Genomic DNA, 18,079 nt, shown 5'->3' on the forward strand with positions numbered 1-18,079 from the left:
GTCAAATGGTTCTCGTTAGTGGCTCATTTTCTTGGTGTGAGGGATAAAAGCACAGAAAGAGCTAAAGCATCTCCCAGCGTTTTGGTGGAGGAGAAGAGAATAACTACAGAAGATCATCCTTTCCCCAGGCAGTGACTCTAGAGCTTGGCATGACATTGAAGCAGGGCTGTATTGCACCGGAGAGACTTGGGCAACAAGGGCAAGAATACACCAGCTGTGCTTTGAAAAGCCACATGAGCATGGTGTTTCTGGAGCTTGTAGGCTTGTAGGGGTCTCCTGGTTTTCTGGAAATTTCTTGGGGAAGCTGATATGCCATGCTTGAATATAACCAGCTGGGAAGCATTAAAAAAATAAATTTTATATGTATGTAACAATGTTTGCACCCATTTTCTTGAATTTTAAGAGCTATCAACCTGCCATCAAGTCAGTGGAGCACTACTGACTGAGGTCTCAGATCAGTCCTGTAAACTAACAGCCATTAGCAGGCAGTAGTCTGAACTTTTAGCCTTGAAGAACCAGCGTAGCAAATCTTCACTGGTGGTAGAGAAAAAACTCATATGTTTAGAGCAGCTGCAAAACAACTGGCCACGCTGACCTTCCAAATGATAGTGAGAATTCTCTGAAATATCTAAGAGACTCTTGGTGTCCTTGCATCCAGCTGTTTGCATGCTTAGGGTAGATCCACAGCTTTGGGACCCATCCACTTGAAATCTTTACTCTGAGGGTTTTTTTGCTCTTCTGAACACTCGCCTTTTTGGAAAGCAAGGTGCAGCCCACAGAAGCAAGGTCTAATCTTTCCAACCACCCTCTTTGAGCCCAGCTCACAGCTGTGAGCCGTGACAGATTGTAAATCTGCAAGCTGGAATGGGAGAACATCTGGGTGGCCACCAGAGAGGGCTGGGGGAAGCTGTCAGGGGCACTGCCTGGCTTTTGATCAGCCCTAGGAACTGGCAACGTTCAGCAGGCGCTAATCCATTCTTTTACCAATTCTCAACAATCAGCTTCCTGTCACAGCTGAAGGAGGGAAAAGGTACTTGATCACAAACCTGGTGTTGAAACATACCTTTAGCTTTTTTCTGAATTTCTTTAAACTATAAGAGGAAGGTAGGAGGGAAATACAAAGAAATATACACCAAATATTCACTCTACAGAGTAGGACTCTGGATTAACTCATGGTACATTTTCAAACAGAGTATTTGTCTCTGGGGTTTCTGCTTTCTTGAGAGTTCACATAATTTGGAGAAGGGATTTTAGTCTCTTGAGGTCATACAGGCAATCATCAGGATAGTCAACTGTGGCCTCCTTCTGCTGGAGGCTCATTCAGCCTGTTAGATAGCTTCACGTTTGTGTGCAGCCTTCCCATATAGAATGGATAGAATACTGTTCCCTTTGTAGAGACAAGGAAGCTGAGAGCCTCAGCTCATGCTGCAAAGCTGTGGCTGAGAACTAGATCCAGATCCAATGATCCCAAGTGCCTCAGCTGTAAGAGTCTCATTGTGAAATCCTTTGTTTCAGCTGTCTTTTCATTTGCATGGTGCTGTTTCTGCATTTGATGGACGACCCTAGAACACATGTTGTCTCCTCAACCCAAAAGTGGACCTATCATTTAATTACTGTCAGAGCATGAACTCTATTCACTTGCTGGGATCACAAAACTTCCTAGAGAAACACTCACTGGCTGCAGAGAAAATGGTGCCCAGTTAAAATTTAATTCACAGATGGGGAAAAAAAATCCTCTGAAGACTGACCATTTGTATCACAGCTGTCTTGAGGGGAAGAGACTAGAGACCTGCTGTGCTCTGTACTTGAAGCTGCAGTCAGTTCCTAACTCAAAGATTTATTGCTCAGGCAGGGTCCCACTGGAGGCTCAGCACTCCCTGGCCTGTATGATGTGAATGGAGCCACAAGTCAAGTATCTTTCCCAACATCATGCTTTGAATCCAGCTGGTTTAATTGCAAAACTGGAAACCTCTGAGCTCTGTTACAGTTCCTGACTTGTGGGATAGCCCTGCCTCTCTGAATTTAATAAACCTTTAAATGGGACCAGGTGTGCAGCCTAAGCTAAAAGAGTCCAAGGGAAACCTCTCACTCACTGGTAGTCACAACCATGTTGTGTAGGTCCAACCACCAATGTCACAAGGACACGTAGAAATGTTCTCTACTACCAAAGTATGTGTCACTGTCCTTGATCCTAAACATACAAGCTGACTTTTAATTAGCAACACACGGCCCAGAAGAATGACAAGATGTGTCTGAATTTACCTCTATCTTAATTGCATCAGGAAGTTGCCTTCTGGCACTGATCAGCTCTGAAACTCTTGGCACATCTCATGCTAATGGAGTGAGGCTGCAGCTGGCAGCTCCTCCCAGGCTCTCCCTGGGCTCTTATTCACCAGCCTCTGAGCAGCACCTGCTGCAGGTGAAGCCTCCTGGGAGTACCAAACTGGTCCAGTGTTCCCATGTGGGAGAATAGGATGCTCTACTGAGCCGCCTCAGTGCTGGCAAGCAGAGGAGTTACAAGGCTGCAGTGGGATGGAGAAAGGGTAATTGAAAGGGTGGGAGGTTTATACAAGGATCATCCACAGGGTGAATCTCACGATTGGATTTGTCATAGAGAAATCCCACTTGGTTATTCCAAATTATCTTGGTTCCAGTTCAGTTCTGTGTGGGTGGAGATGTATGCAAAAGTGAATGTGATACGTGTACAAACAGAGCACAGCCAGACTGACACCTCTACAACCATCTGGCTTCCCTCACACTTGCTACTGGCTCCGCTGTGCCAGGGACTGATGTGACCCCACTGATAAGCAGGCACAACTTGTCACAGCACAGCCCATTCTGCCATCCTTAATGCTGAATGGAATGCAAAACGGGAATAAAGGGATAGAGCACATCCCTTCCCCACCTGCCTGCTTATTCCAGGAGGGAAGATGGGCTCTGGGGAAGCCCTGGCACACACCAGCCTCACTCCTCTCTCTTTTCAGGCTTGCTGTATTTCTTCTCTCTGCCTAATTTCCCTGTGAGGGAGTGTGGCCAGCCTCACTTCCTCTCCCAAAGCAGATGTGAGGTTTGGGACTGCAGCTCCCAGAGAGCTGGGCTATGCTGTCCTGTACCAAAGCTGTGTGGCAGCCTTGATGTTGCAGCACAGAGTGAGTTCAAAATGGCAGGGAGGTACTTGTGTTGAGCACATCTCCCTTGTTATGTTATACTGTTATACTGGGTGGCCCAAGCCTGCTGACAGCTTTAATTTAGGAAGCTGATGGTGGCTCTCTGCACACTGTGTCTGCCTGTTGGTTTGACGGAGCTTGAAACACATCCCCTTCACTCCCCATGGCACAGCCTATTCGGGGTCACAAAGTGCCTCTGCTGCCATGGGAATCACGCATCCACAAGCTCCCCTCCTCCACTTGCCCTTTTCTTCTCATGTTACAGCCTAGAGAGCTTCGAAGAGAAGTTTCTGAGGTCTGAGAGCCTGGCAGCAGCAGGATGACAGCGTCCCTGCCTGCAAGAGCTTCAGAGTTGGAGGGTGATATCCAATGGCCTTCATGGAGTCCATAGCCCAGGAAGGAGGCAGCAAAAAGGTCTGCAGCTCTCCAGACAGCCCTTAGTACATGGAACAGCCCTATTCCCCTTTCCACAGACCGGTTCCTTGGACACAAATGTGCACTGTGGCAGAAATAGGGTCTGTGTATGGGAGAGGCTGAGCTGGAACAGGCACTGGGGCTGAGACAGCCTCCTTGGCGATTGCTTTTCTTTATTTAGTACCTACTGCTGCAGGGCAGCTTAATCCTAGCACTTGCCTGTCTTCCCACATTAAATGCCATTGCTCCGACTCTCCACACCCAGGTGCTAACAGATTAACAAGATGAAGGAGCAGGGGGTGTATAATTGTGATACCAATATAGCACAGCTTACACAGCAGATAATCGGTGTGTGCCAAAAAGGCAGTGGCAAGTGGCTCTCGGAGGAGGTTTCTCTCTAGAGGAGCAGCATTTTTCACCACCAGCCTCTGTAATGAGGTGAAAACTACGCATCCTTAGTCCCAGGGGTCCTAACATGAGGTGTAAGCAGCTGGCTTAGCTGTGCTGCGGCAGCCCTTCAGCACAGCAATTTGCCTTACCCGGGGCAGTGGATACACCTCGTGCTTCCTCAGTTTGTTTTGACGCTCTTCTACTGCGAGACGGTATTTAAAATAAAGAAATTAGTAAATTCTGCCAAACCAAAGGGTTTGACGTTTGATTGCAAGTTTTGGGAAGAGAGATAAAATGTTTTGTTTTTTTCTCAGCCATGACCACTTAGAGTTTGGTTGAACCACTTCTCACCATGACAGTGCAGTCTTTCAGAGCACGCTGCTTTCTTAAGCCATCTTTTTGGTTTGGGCTGGGTGGTTTTTGTGGTGGATCTCAGGTTTCCTTGTCAGATTTGGGAGCTATGTGTCTGTCCTCAAAACCTCTGAGCATGTCTCACAGGCCCCCTTCCCTGCACACCTAAGTGAAAAGTTGGTTTTTAGGTATTGTTTTCTATTGCTCAGGGGCTGAGAAAATGCCAGTGAAATAGGGCAAAGCTTGATGGAGACTGAATTTCTCTGGAGGAAAGAGAGAACCGCAGACGCCTGCCCTTCTATTCCTGTTTACCTTTGCTTTCAGGAGGTCAATTAAATTGTGGGCATAAACTTACATTGTGGTTTGCAAACTGATACTCACCAGAAGGTGTTCTGGCGTCACAGAGCATTTTGTGTTTCAGTTTCTTCTTTCCCAGCTCCTTTATGGCTTGGTAATAACTTGCAACACATGTATCACAGCAACATTATTTGCACAACATGTCTGCAGCATCACAATTAAATTTAGTTAGCAAAATTCCCATGAAGATGTTACTCATGTGGAATGACCAACAACCCATTTCGAACTCGGACTTTCCCATTTTTATTGTGTGGTGCAGCTGCAGAATTTCTTCATAAGCTGTGATTGAAAGGTTCATAGTTTTTGATTCTGTGTATGTTGAGAAGGGGTGGGGGGTAATGGTTCAGGCTGCAAACATTCATTTGGCCTCCTACCCACTCAGTTATCCCCTTTCACATGGGACATAACCACCCCATGGAATTCATCACTGCAGGATATTGTGGAAAACAGCTATCTCAGTGGCTCAGACTTCACAACAGATGATATGAAGCCTCTCATGGTCAAATACAGTGGTCTAGCCAAATCTCCATTTCTGGACGTGTCTGCAATTCAAGCTGTCAGGTGCTAAAAGAGTGCAGAAGGGATAAGATCCCTCTGTCAATGCCCAGTTTTTATACTTCAGTTGCTGTCCAAGCTAGGAGAATGAACAAGGTGGATTTTTGATCTGATCCAGTATAGCACTCCAAATTTACATTGGCTGGGAGTCAAGCCTGGTTTCTATCACAATGTGTTGTGCAATTCTTGCTCTCATTTCCAGTGTTGTTCCCCTCTGCTGTATCCCACAGAGGTCAGTGAGTTTGTATCTCAAGGAAAAGAGAGTATTTTCTGACTGCAGTCACATTTTTACCACCAGGCCTTGCCCAGTTTTGCTTCTGAGCTTTTACTCAGAGAACTGCTTGCACTTACTTCAAAGAAAGTGCTTACGTGCAGTTCACTTTTTAATAGCTATCTTGGAGTGAGGTTTCATCAGCTCTCTGTCCATGTGGTGGCTGTTCCCTCATTTTATCATCCATTTTCTCGGTATTTAACTTCACTTACTGCAGCTCTAACAGAACCTCTCTTAGGCTCTCCCTTCCCATGGATACTGTCCTGACACAGATCCCAAGAGCTTCTGTCTTAGTCAGGAGAGCTTTTCTTTCCTGGACTAACCTAAGGAGAAGAGTCAACTAACTCAAGAAGAGCTTTCCAGCAAGAATTAATGCCATATAGTGTGTTTTTCAAATTCCCTTAGTAAAGCCCTGAAGTCAAAGGCAGAGGCTGGTAGATCTATTTAGTGGAACTGTTTGGGATTGTTGGGATTTCTGTCCCCTCATCATCCAGGCTTTTCTACAAATCTGTACTGTTGCATTTGTTGGCAAGTCTGTCCTTTTAGCATCTTGAGATCCCTTACATTATACAATACTCCTGAATTTCCCTGATCCTGGTGTTTAGTGTGCTTGCACCCAAACCTGATAATACTTATCCTTCATTCCATATTCCTCCCTGGCAAGGCTCCAAAGCTGGTCAGCAGCCCTCCTTCACTGCCATGTGCTGATTGCTTTAATGATCTAGAAAGAGAGATGTACAATAATCCAAGAAGGATGTGTAATGAGGTAAGGAAGATATATAATGAGATAAAAGAGATGCAAATGCCTCCTGGATAAGAAAGGACTTGACAAAGCTTGGGGATAATGCCTCAGTGGTTCATGAAGAGGCCCCCCTTTTACAAGAGAAAGTCAGGGTGATGAAAACAAGTAAAGGTACCCTGGAGGGAGCCCTTGTCTGACTCATGGACTTTATGGGGCTCTAGGTGGTATTAGTAATGCTCAGGGAGGAGGCTGGCACTTGTAGTCATGATGGGACCACTGCTGAGGTCTCCCAACACCTTTGTATCAGCTGCTGTGAGCCACAGGTCTGATCCCCCACCCCCATGTGAGATAACAAGGGAGTGATAGTGGCAAGACCCTGAGCATTCCAGGATGAACAAGGAGAAAGGGAGTCATCAATGTGAGTGTGCCAGTGGTCTCAAAAGGGACAGCTGGGGACACCTGCCTTTTTGCCTTATAAGCACAAAAGTGATGGAGGAAAAGAAGTTCAGGAATGGGGAATTCCAGTGGAATACACATATTTTAACACCAGCCATAAACTCAGCAGTACTCAGAAAGGGCCTGGGTAGCCAGAAGGCACAGGGCCATTGCAAATAACAGTAAGTTATGCAATTTTTCTTCTCATTCTTGTTGCTGGCTTCTGAGAGTTGGCCTAGGGAGTTTCCCTCTCAGGGAGCAGGGGAATGTCTGACTTCACTTATCTCTGTACCATCAGGCCAACTTCTACAATTTTGAAGCCAGTCAGCAAGGCTCAGAAACACTGCAAATAATGACCACTTGTCAGAAGGAGTATGAGTTATCCTGCTCCAGGACCTGGCTTTGGGTGCTCATTGACTGAGCTGCTTAGCTGGCAGGTATACCCATGACAGGATGAAGAGCAGAAATATGCTTACTCCACACTTGAGCCCTCCAAGCCCTGACATCTCTTCTAGGAAACCTGGTGCTGGCCACTGTTGGATGTAGGATGAAAAGAGGGATTCATTCCATGTGTGTATTTCCAGTGGTCCCCTTTCTTCTTTTTTCTCTGGTGCTGCAAGCACAGTTTCAGGCTTTGGCTCCTGCACCTGCCATGACCTCCCATGCTTTAATGTCTGCAGCACCTGTAGAGAAACCTGGAGCATCCTGCATTTGATTGCCTGATTCCACCAGCCACAAGTCTGGGGATAACCTGGCTGTCATGGTGACAGCCTGGAATAGCACCTGGACCTTCAGGGTGTAGGAAGAGGGTTAGATAGTGTCAGAGTGCTTTGAAAAAGAGACAAAAGATTGTCTGCTCCATAGTCACTGTGGGTTTTGTGTTGAGCTAGCTTAGTGGAATCAGCAGTTCTCAGGGCTGCTCAAGACTGTCATACCTCACCTGTCTAGGGACTCCAGCAGTACTGAAAGCTGGCATTTTGCTTTATTTGTCAAGTGCTGTTTTCTTGTGGCTTTCTCTTCGCTGCAGTTACAGCCTGTCTAGTCATTAGCAGCTCCAGGCTGACACACACGCAGAGAGAAGACTGCTCACCATCATCAAATGCTGAGCTTATTTGCATGCTTTCAGTTTTTGTGCAATTTTTAAAAGTGCAAACAGATGTCATGAGATTTTTATCTCATTACCTTCATATGGTTTTTATCCCCATTAAACTTTCAGAAGAATACTACATGCCACCACGTTTTTGGTCCAGTAACTGTAAGAAGCCCCATGCAAAGAGCAGCCCAAAGCCAGGTTACATAAAAATCCTAAATACACCAGGACTGAAGTGTTGTACAAGCTGGAGTCTTAACAGCTCAGACTGATCCAAGCTACAGAAAATTGTCTTCCTTTTTCATATGCTCTTCTTTCAATTACAGCTCTGAACATCTTGGTATGAAACTCCCTCCTCTCTCTTCTGATGCACTGCTTGCCTTCCGTGCACGTTGTATCAGCCCAAGGCATTGTCTCCTCAGAGCAGTCCTTGTGGCTGGAAAGTGCTCTGCTGATGTGCTGCAGGCACACAGAATGGGGTGGCACCCCAATAGGCTCCCCATCAGGCATCAAAGGGTCCCTGGTGAGTCTGGTGTCCAGGCACCATGCCCAGCCTTTGTTGCCTGCTACACGGCCTGGTGAGGATTTGAAGTGGACTGGGGGGTATTGTAAGAGTAAGTATGGGAAGCATAGAGTGCAGGCATCATAAGCTTGGCTTCCTTAACTCTGCTGCTCCCCATAGGTTTACCTTCGCTTATTGGAGCTCATGCCTCAGAGCAGCGCCTGCAACTTTACAGGGGGCCATGCTGGTGCTCCTCTTTCAATAAAAATACCTCCTGGGTCTTTGAAGCTGGAATTGAGCAAATCTTCCTTCAAGCTGCTTCATATTGCCCCTAGCCCAGGCCATCAGCAGGAAATTCTTCAGCATTTCTGTATTACTGTGCCAGCAACCAGGAGCTGCAGCAGCATCCCAAGGTGAGGTCTGATCTCTTCACTCACATAATCAACTTTTACAACACCATAAAATGGTCCTGTGCCACAACAGACAAGGGGGCAAATCAGACAGACCTCTCCACTGTTGTGCCCAGGTGACAAGCACTATTCATACAACATCAGTCTCTATGGGCTTTGACTGAGCCACACAGAGCCTCCCACAAACAAAGGGGATGAGACAGAATCCGCCATGAGGCACTCAGCATGTAAGGAGACAAAAGAGTGATGGGATCTGAAGGGAAACAAATTTAAAAAAAGCTATTTTTTTTCAAGATCATAGAACAGGTCAGCAGCATTAGGTAACACAGTGCTGAACTAAATACCAAAGTGCAGGTGCTTCCTGTAGGACTCCTTCTGTAGATAATTTAGTCTATTGAGCAGGTTTTGTTACAGAAATATTTAGGAAGATGTTCACTGCTTTGATTTGGGTTCACAGGCACATCAAACATGTTGCAGCTGTGTATGGTTGAAATGAGCAACTGACAGTGTAGAATGGGCAAATCTGTCAAACTCATAAAACCCTTTTTGATTCCCATTTCTAGGAATAAAAGAAACATTTGTGCAATTGCATGAACTGTTAAATATTCTTGCACTGTTATGCTGTTAACTTCCTTCTGTACCAGATGGAGGAAGGGCCATTAGACCTTTATCCAATCTGATCTTTGATAAGATTCTTTAAGACCCCTGTAAATCTTGTCAGAAAAGACATTTCGCATTACAAAAATTGCTTAGGTGAGAAATATGGAATGTGGGGTGGTGTTCTGCACAAAGAGCCTGCCCTCCTGGAGCATCCACTCTGTGCTCAACTGTATCTGCCAAGGCAATTCTGACAAAACAGCCCCATTGCCCAGTTTCCAAAGAAAATATCAATTAAAAAAATCTTTTTCTTCAGTTTTTCATTCCACTGGACTATTGAGCTGGAATATTGAGAAGGGATGCACAGATTTTGCTCTGGTTATTTGCAGAGCTGTTTCACATCAGGATCACTGTTTCATCAACAGAAATGTAAATCACAGCTGAGCCAGTAGGAAAGGTAAAACAGCTAAGATGGCAGGAATCCATTGTTTCAAGCCTTTTGCTCAGAAAGCTTTTTCTATTTCTTTTCACCGACATCTCATATGTTGTTTTTTCTATTCCTTTTTTTCCCTCACAAAACATAATTAACTTAATCAGATTTTTGTTAAAGAAAGGAGCCCAGAGATAGACTGAAGCCTCTCCTAAGTGCCTTTCTGTCTGGAAGGAATATGAGTCCCAAATATTGAATGTTCCACTCTGGCATGATGAATGTCACACAAATATCAGCTGTAGTACAAGTGAAATGCTTTGGTGAATCACTGGACAGTGCCTGAGACTGCTAACAGTTCAGTCCCATCCTATTAGCAGCCATGTTAAAAAAAACACAGCCTGAAAATTATCCAGTGTAAAAATATGTAATAAATTAATTTAGTGAAGACCTCCTAAGATTAACAAAACACACCCCATAACTTATTTTTATAAACATTTGTGATCACAACTGGCCTTCTTAGAAGGTTCAGAATTTGCACCCTGGGTATGGAACTACTTAAAAAAGAAAAATTCACAGAGCTTTTTCTATCCAGACTTTATACCTAATCCACTTAGCTGCCTAGGTTTTTTTCTGGGAGCAGAGGCATGCACTACTTTCATCGTCCCACAGCAAGGCTCTCCCCACTCTCCAGACATGGAGATTCCTAGGGAGAACAGAGATATCTGAGGGGATCAGAGATATTTTAGTCTGTGGACCTGTCTTCTGCTGAGCAGTAAATTGCAATATCATCTTCTCTAAATGAGAAAATATCCACTCATGCAACAGCCAGATGAACTACACTCCCTCCATAAAGGGGTGCAAATCCCACTTGTTTAAAAATCCAGAAATGTTTATCATGCACTACTCAAGAAAGAGAAGCGTCAGGTTTAGACCTTGTTGGAGATTTTTTCAGGGATGGCTTGGAAGGCAGCTGTGGGGGACAGGTTCTCACAGCCTGTTTCTGTAAACAGCAGAGGTTCTCAGGTTGTTTTTAATTACAAGCAAAAGTGACAAACATGAAAGCCTTGAGAACCTTGCATATCAGAGTTCTCAGGCAGCTTTCTCATAACAAGTGGATGTTCTATCTTTGGCTGTTTTGGGAAAGCAAAAATAATTTTGAGAACCCAAATCGTGGTATTGGAAACATAAGGAGGGGTTGGTGTGTTATCTCTGACCTATTGTGAGCTCGGGTTTGCAATATGCATGAACTTAATTAACACGGTTATAAAAAGTGATTGATTGATGAATAAACCAGAGTCAGATGCTGAACAAGGAAGTTGGGTCTCTCCCTCCATTCTTCAATAAGACCTTACTGCCTAAATGACCCAACATGAAATAAAAGAAACAGTCCTTTTCAGAAAGACAGTTATCAGCATGGGTGATAATTTGGAATTTTAAGGCCAATGAGACCTACACAGTTCATGACACAGATCAAAACACCAACTCACAAAGCAGGAGCTCAGTTATAGCCATACTGTACAGAATCTTGTGCTGTGTTGGCAGGTAAAATGAATTTAAATAAGGGAGAGGCACATGGTTGGTGTCTGCTTGAGGCTATAAAGCAGTGCTTAAACTTGCAAGTGAGGAAATACAAACCTACAGGAGAAAAATGTGAAGCTGCAGTCATGGCTCGTGTAGCAGCAGCACAAAGGACATCTACAAAAGAGTGGATGATGGAGTGAGGCTCAGTGGCACATGGATGGTTTTTTTGTTCACTGCTTGTTCAATTCATTATTCCATGTTGGCTGGTGTCACCTATCCCAAAGATTTCCAGGATGCTCCTCTGTCACAGGTTTCCAGGGTGGTTTCAGCTGTGGAGTCACTGTCCACCTTCACCAAGCAGCCACAGCCACCAGCCTGCAATTGCCTGCAACATCTGTGTCCCCGCCAAACTCCTCCATAACCACAGCCAGCCAGTCCCTTTGTTAAACAGCTTCCCCCTGGACCCACACAAAGATCATTTCCCCACATCTGTCATGCCTTCTAGCCAGGGGCCCACAGCTGGAACAGGGCTGCCCTAGCTGGGACCAGGGACAACAGCCACAGCTGGTGGCACAAGATGAGGGGTGGTGCAGACCAAGCCAGTGAAATTGCTGCAGTTCACACCAGGAAAAGAGACCCAGTCCTGTCACACTTGAGCTCTGTGCCATGCTTTGGATGTACACCACCTCTTTTCCCAACTCAGCATTTCTCCCACATCCACTACAGCACAGGCTTCCCCAGCTGGCCTCTGCCCTCTCAAACACCTCAAGCCAGCAGCACCCTGGCCACAGGCAATATTTTACATTAATTTTTTGTTTGTTTTATTAAAATACTGACAGTAAATACATTAATTAGTAAGATAGAGCAAGTAGGAAACAGGAGGCAGGATGGAAAGGTTTGACCAGCTATAAATAGCAGATAGAATAAACAGACAACTGTGAACCATGGGCTGTGAGGCTGGATTTCACATGGAGCCAGCACCTGCTGCTGGGAGACTTCCACCAATTTGTTTGTTTGCTTTTACAACAAAAATTATTTACAATGATGGACTCTGGGCTGAGAGATTTGCCACTTTCTGGGAAAACATTTTTACTTAGTCATCATTGGCAGGTGTTTTTTTACCTCCTGTGCACTACTTGACCCACTCTGCATGCCAGAGGCAAGGTAGGGGTTTTGACATGGACTTCCCTTACCCCAAAACCTTGGGATGTGCTGGCAGCCTGGGCAGCTGCTTGCAGATTAGCAGGATGGGTCACAGCACATCAGCTGAGCCTACAGGGGGCTTGGGATATTTCACAGAAATGGAGATTTTGGGAAGAGAGGCATGGTTAGACAGGGCACCACATGGAGGGCTCTGCCCTAGGGGCACACAACAGGAGGGGATCCTGAAAGGTCTGAGGGACACATGCACTTGGATGATATGGATGAGCCTTGGAAACATTTCTGAGTGGGGGAAAGAAAGGATGCAGAGGACTGTCCTGAAATGTTTGCAGAGCCTTCACAGAAGGGCTTCCCAGGGAGTGGGGATGGTGTGTCTGAGCAGACCTGGCACAAGCTGGTGGGAGCACAGATGGGGTGCAGAGGCTCAAGCTTTTGGCAGCTGTCAGTAGGGCTGTCAGAGGGATCACCCATCTCAGAGTGGCTGTCCCAGGCCCATGTGTGTGGCAGTGGCATGTTCCTGCAGACAATGACTCCTCCTGGCCACTGACTCCTCCTGGCCTCAGGCTTCCACTCACAGACCACTGCCTGCAGCTGCTTCCACACAGACTAATCCTGCTTTCCCCCAGGCAATAAAGGGATGCACACTTTTCTCAGCCATGCAAACATCAGAGCTCCTTAAGAAGGTGACTGTCCCCACCACCACTCTGGGACAGTCCCTGTGGGAGAGGTGCTTGGGTGAGTATGGTATTTTTCAGTCAAATCTCTGCCTGAATGAAGAAAAGGCAGGAATTCTCACCCTGACTAATGCTCTGCCACTGAATTTCAGCCATCACTGCAGCTGAGCTCAGTAACTTGTTTTTATCTCCCAGAAAATCAGCCTGTCTGGACACCAAGCCATTAAGAGATGGTGAGCCCCACACAACCTCCACACATGCTCTGTTTCAATGTGTGCCAGCACCCCCTGTGCAACATGCCTCATTTTTTATTTACATTTGCCAGGCTTGAAACTGCAACCCCTGTTGCTTGTTATGCCTCTCTCTCCTAGATTAAAGAGCCCTAAAATGTCACCCTTTCAGTGTTATCATCTGCCCTCTGCTATTATTGCCTCTCAGTAAATAAAAGGGACTTCCCAGTCATTATTTTATACCCCACAACGACAGTGCTTTTTCAGATCAATTAGTTTTCACTCCTCTTATCTGCATTCAAGCCTCACCTCCCTTTCAGTGTTTCCATTGCCTGCTCAGGGACCTTTCCTGTGTCTCCTCTGACCTCTGGGAGAGGAGCTGAGCTGACTCAAAAGGGGAGCTTGGTGTGAGGACATCCGATCTGCTTACAGACCAGCCAGCCTAACGTGGAACACGGCCAATGCCTTTGTGCACCTCTGAGCCCCTCACTGCACATCCTGGGCAGATAATGATTGCTGGCTTGCCTGTAAAGTTACCTCTCCTTTAGCACCATCAGCTTGCACAAGACACGTCAGTTTTTATGACTGGGTACTTATCTATAAGGACTTTCAGTGCCCAATTAGCTTTCAATAAGAACCTCTCAGTTGAAATCATCTTATTTTACACACTCTCCCTTTCTATTCTGAAATACATAAAAACATCAGGGCAAAATCTTTTTCTGCAAGAACTAACTTGTCTGGGGGTGCTTTTTGTATTTTCTCCCGTTCTCTTCCAAATTAGTATTTTTTTCATTCTGGCAAGTACCCACCCTATTCCCACCCAACACACAGAAACCAGAAACTAATCTTAAGTGGGTCAGACCAACTTCATTGTCCATCTTGAGAAAAGTTTAAAATGTAAGCTGTCAACAGCACATAGTTAAAAAGCACATTGAAAGCCATTGAAGGCCAGCTTGGATTACATGACAGTGAAATCTCTTTTAAAGGATGGTAGGGAGCTGTGTTTAGGTTTTAAATATAGCTTTTCAACCCCCTGCTATGGTTTTACAAAGTAGGAGAAGCATCACTGTTCCCCAAAATATCCTAACCACATCATGTTAGAAATCGAGCTTTACTACTTCACTTTGTTTCCTAGCTACCAACATTTTTTTAGCTTAGTAGTAGAGATGAGCAGCGAAATTTGGCATTCAGACTGCAACTTCATAAAAGCCTTAAAAAACCTCATGCATATATACATATCTATCTATATATACATCTGTAACAATTACAGTTGCTACCATAGCTCTCTTTTCAGAAATGTTTCGGTTACTACTGCCTTCCATCCTGGTTATCCATTCATTCCCATCCTGGGGCCCCTGCCAGCCCAGTCCTGGACACCCCCCAGTCCTGCCCCTGCCTCAGAGCCCCCTCCATCCCAGCCCCCCAGCTCTACCCAAACCCTTTTCCCACCCCAGCCCCATCTGCTGCCGGAGCATTCTCTCTTCCCTCCTCTCACCCTTTCCAGCTCTACCAGTCCCTTTACATTCATCACATTAAAGAAAACATTTCATGGTCATCTCTTTTATCTCCTTCAGTGAACAGTTAATCAGAAAAAATGCTTTCATGTTGCTAAATCAGGGCCAGTGGGCAAAGCCAGGCTGACAAGAGACATTTTCCTCTGCTACTAACCTGAGCTAAATAGTATTAATTACAGAGGCTGGGCTTTGATTGCTGGAGTGTGGTGGGGCTGGCGGAGCTGCCTCCTCCCCCTCTGCTCCCTCCCAGCACAGCCCCACACTGTGCCTCCCTACCTGCCTGCCCTTTGCCAGCATCCCCATCCCATGTCACAGCACAGCTGCAAGCGGGACCCCCCAAATCTTCACCTGGGCTGCTCAGAGAGTAGCTCTGGGAAAGTCAGGTCCCTGGGCTGGAGGACCAGCTGGGTGGTTGGGGTGTCCCTGTCCTTGCCTCCCCCATGCTTGTCTGCCCAAGGCAATGTCTTTTCTAGGACAGAAACTGCTTCTTTTTATGTGTTTGAAAGAACCTGAGTCCTGGGAGGCAACTGAGTACACATCACCCCACACAGTGCTTCTCAGCCTGTGGTCTGTGGGCCACAAGTGCTCTGTCAGATGTCAAAGGGACTGCAAAATGACTGCAGACAATTTCTTGGGACAGACATATCCATCCTCACACATGCCACAAAGGAGCGAAGACAACAGGCAGTGGGAGCAGAAGGCAAATTGAGGACACTGTGCTACAACTCAGTCCTCCATGGGGCGGTCCAAAGGTGTTTATTGCTCTTTCAAAGAAACAAATAAAAAAACAGCCAGACTAGCCCCACAGACACAAGAGGCCCATCTCTGCACATCTCCAAGGACATGATGGAGGAAATGACTGTGCCCCAATCTGTGTTGGTAATAGTATCCCCCACGTCTCCCAGGTGGAAGGCAACAGCCTTCCATCCCAAAGTTGGCATCTGCAAACAACCGGTTACCAATTCTGCTGAATTGGCTTCCCACAAATTAGCAAAACAGGCCAAAACCCCAGACAAAATGAATCACAGCAGAAACATTCTGCTTTTTAGAGACAGAATGCCACTAACTTCTTTCCCCAGCCCTCTCTGAGCTGAGCAGGACTTTACAAAAGTGACCACAGGAGGAATTTTCAGGGCGGTCACTCTCTGTTTCAGAGACCTTCCCTTGGGATGGGTGGCACAGTTTGAGGCCTGAGTCAAGCTGTGGTTTAAGCTGATTAAGGTGACTATCTCTGGTGACCCATGGTGCCAAGCCCTGATCCCATGCAGCTCGTGGGCAGCATAATGGGAGCACAGGACTCCAGGAAAAAAGCACCTTCAGATTCACTACAAAACTCATCTGGAGCAGTCAGGCAGGACAATATTTTTTAATGCTTTTTGATTTGTTTTGAGTGTTTGTTGCTGTGTATGATGGACTATTTCTCCAGCCAGTATGAGTTGGACTATAAGCCCAACTGGATGACTTTTGAAAGTTGAGGTTCCACATTCCCATCCTGATACTGAAGACCCCATGTCCTCCCTCCTCTTCCTCCTCCTCCTCCCCCTCCTCCTCCTCTGTGCTGCATCTGATTTCCACAGGCTCGCCCTGCCTTCTGAGTAGATGCTTTGCTCTACCCTGCACAAGCACAGAGGGAAGCAGAAGGGGCAGATCTGGCCCATTTTTCCCCAGGCCACACTCTTATCTTCAATGTGCTCTTCTCAAGGACACATGGATCTGGTTTTCCCAGACAGCAACAGTGGGTTGGAGTCTCCACCAGGGCAAATCAGCACAAGGGCTTGGAGGTCTGCCAGCATGGTCTAGCCTCTTAGACACATTTCCTCTGAAAAGCAAAGAATAGGAGATTTTGGAAAACACCTGGTGTGATCAGGGCCCAGCAACCAAGATAAACCTTGATATAGCAGTAGCTTGCACGGATCCAGATGCTCAGGAGAAGTTTACTCCAAGCTTTTTGGGAACGGGGTGCTTTGGACTACCTGGATGTCTATGGCAAAAGACCTCAGAATTGTCAATAGCTTCATTCCCACCTCCAAATTACAGTGTAGCAGTTAAGAGTATGAGAAACCCAAGTAACCCAACTCGGTAGTTGTCCCCATGCTACTCCTCTCTATACTAAAATGTGTTTTAAGCTGACAGTGCTGTATTTATAGAATACAGCAGTTTATAGATTAGCAGTTACTGTGCAACACCCTGGAAGAGCCGTTGAGGAGGCAGAAATAGGCATTTTGCTGTCTAGGAGGGCAGCACAGAGCCTCGGGGATAAACAGATCCTCAGGCAGCATGCAATAGTGAGGGAAGCTAAGGCCTGAGTGGCCATTGCTGACTTTAGAGTTAAGAGCCTGTTGATATGAGTGACAGCTCAGAGGCCTCATTGCAGCATAAATTCAGGCTACAAACAATGCAGGGGCTTTTTATATTAACTTCAGATATTTAGGGCTCTCTTCATTTAGGCCAGAAATGTGAGAAACTTTTTTTTTTTTTTTTTACAGTGAAAATATAGGAGATAAGAACAGCCTGGATCAAATTAAGCCTCCATCTCGCCCAAAGTTTTCTGGCAGGCTGGTTTCTGGTTGCCTCTGAGACAAAAGAAAGAAGCTTTGCATCAGTAGGATAATGTGCTTCCAAAAGAGTTTCTTCCTCAGAAGTTGTCTCTCTTGCTCAGAAGTTGTCTTCTGCCTTGAGGCAGGGTGGTTTCTGTCCAAAGCTACTTGATTTGACTTTGTTCTTTGTTTATTTTCAGCTCTGCAGGCTGTCACTGTGAATAATGGGTCTTTGGTGCTGGAACACAATTCTCAGATGAATATTGTCTTCCATGGTAAATTCCAGGGCTGCTCAATTGCAGAATAAATCTTACCTTCACGGAGGGGGTGGCTGGTGTCTTTGGGGATGGGACAGGGTGCCTGTACAGCACCTCCCTGCCCATGCACAGAAGTCATAGCTCCTTGCTGAAGTTCTGCCTGCAAGGGCCAGGCCCTCCTCAGCCTGAGCTATGAGCTGGGCCTGCCTGAAGCTCTCCTGAGCTCCACACTTGGGAATCTGCTGCCACATGGTGGCATACACTCTCTCTTCCCGGCCCTGGGAATCCCTCCTTGGCTTCCAAGAGGTAGCACATGTGGAAAGAGCACTTCTGAGCTCTGCATTGCCACTAGCTCACTGAGTTTCCAGGCACCCGTTCTGGAGCTGCTGGAAGCTTTTCCAAGAGCATTGTTTCCTGCTTGAAGCAACACAAACATATGAGGAATGCTGGCAAAAAATCTGAGAGGATTCCACA

This window comes from Zonotrichia leucophrys, chromosome 3 (assembly GCF_028769735.1).
Source record: "Zonotrichia leucophrys gambelii isolate GWCS_2022_RI chromosome 3, RI_Zleu_2.0, whole genome shotgun sequence".
Lineage (NCBI taxonomy): Eukaryota > Metazoa > Chordata > Aves > Passeriformes > Passerellidae > Zonotrichia > Zonotrichia leucophrys.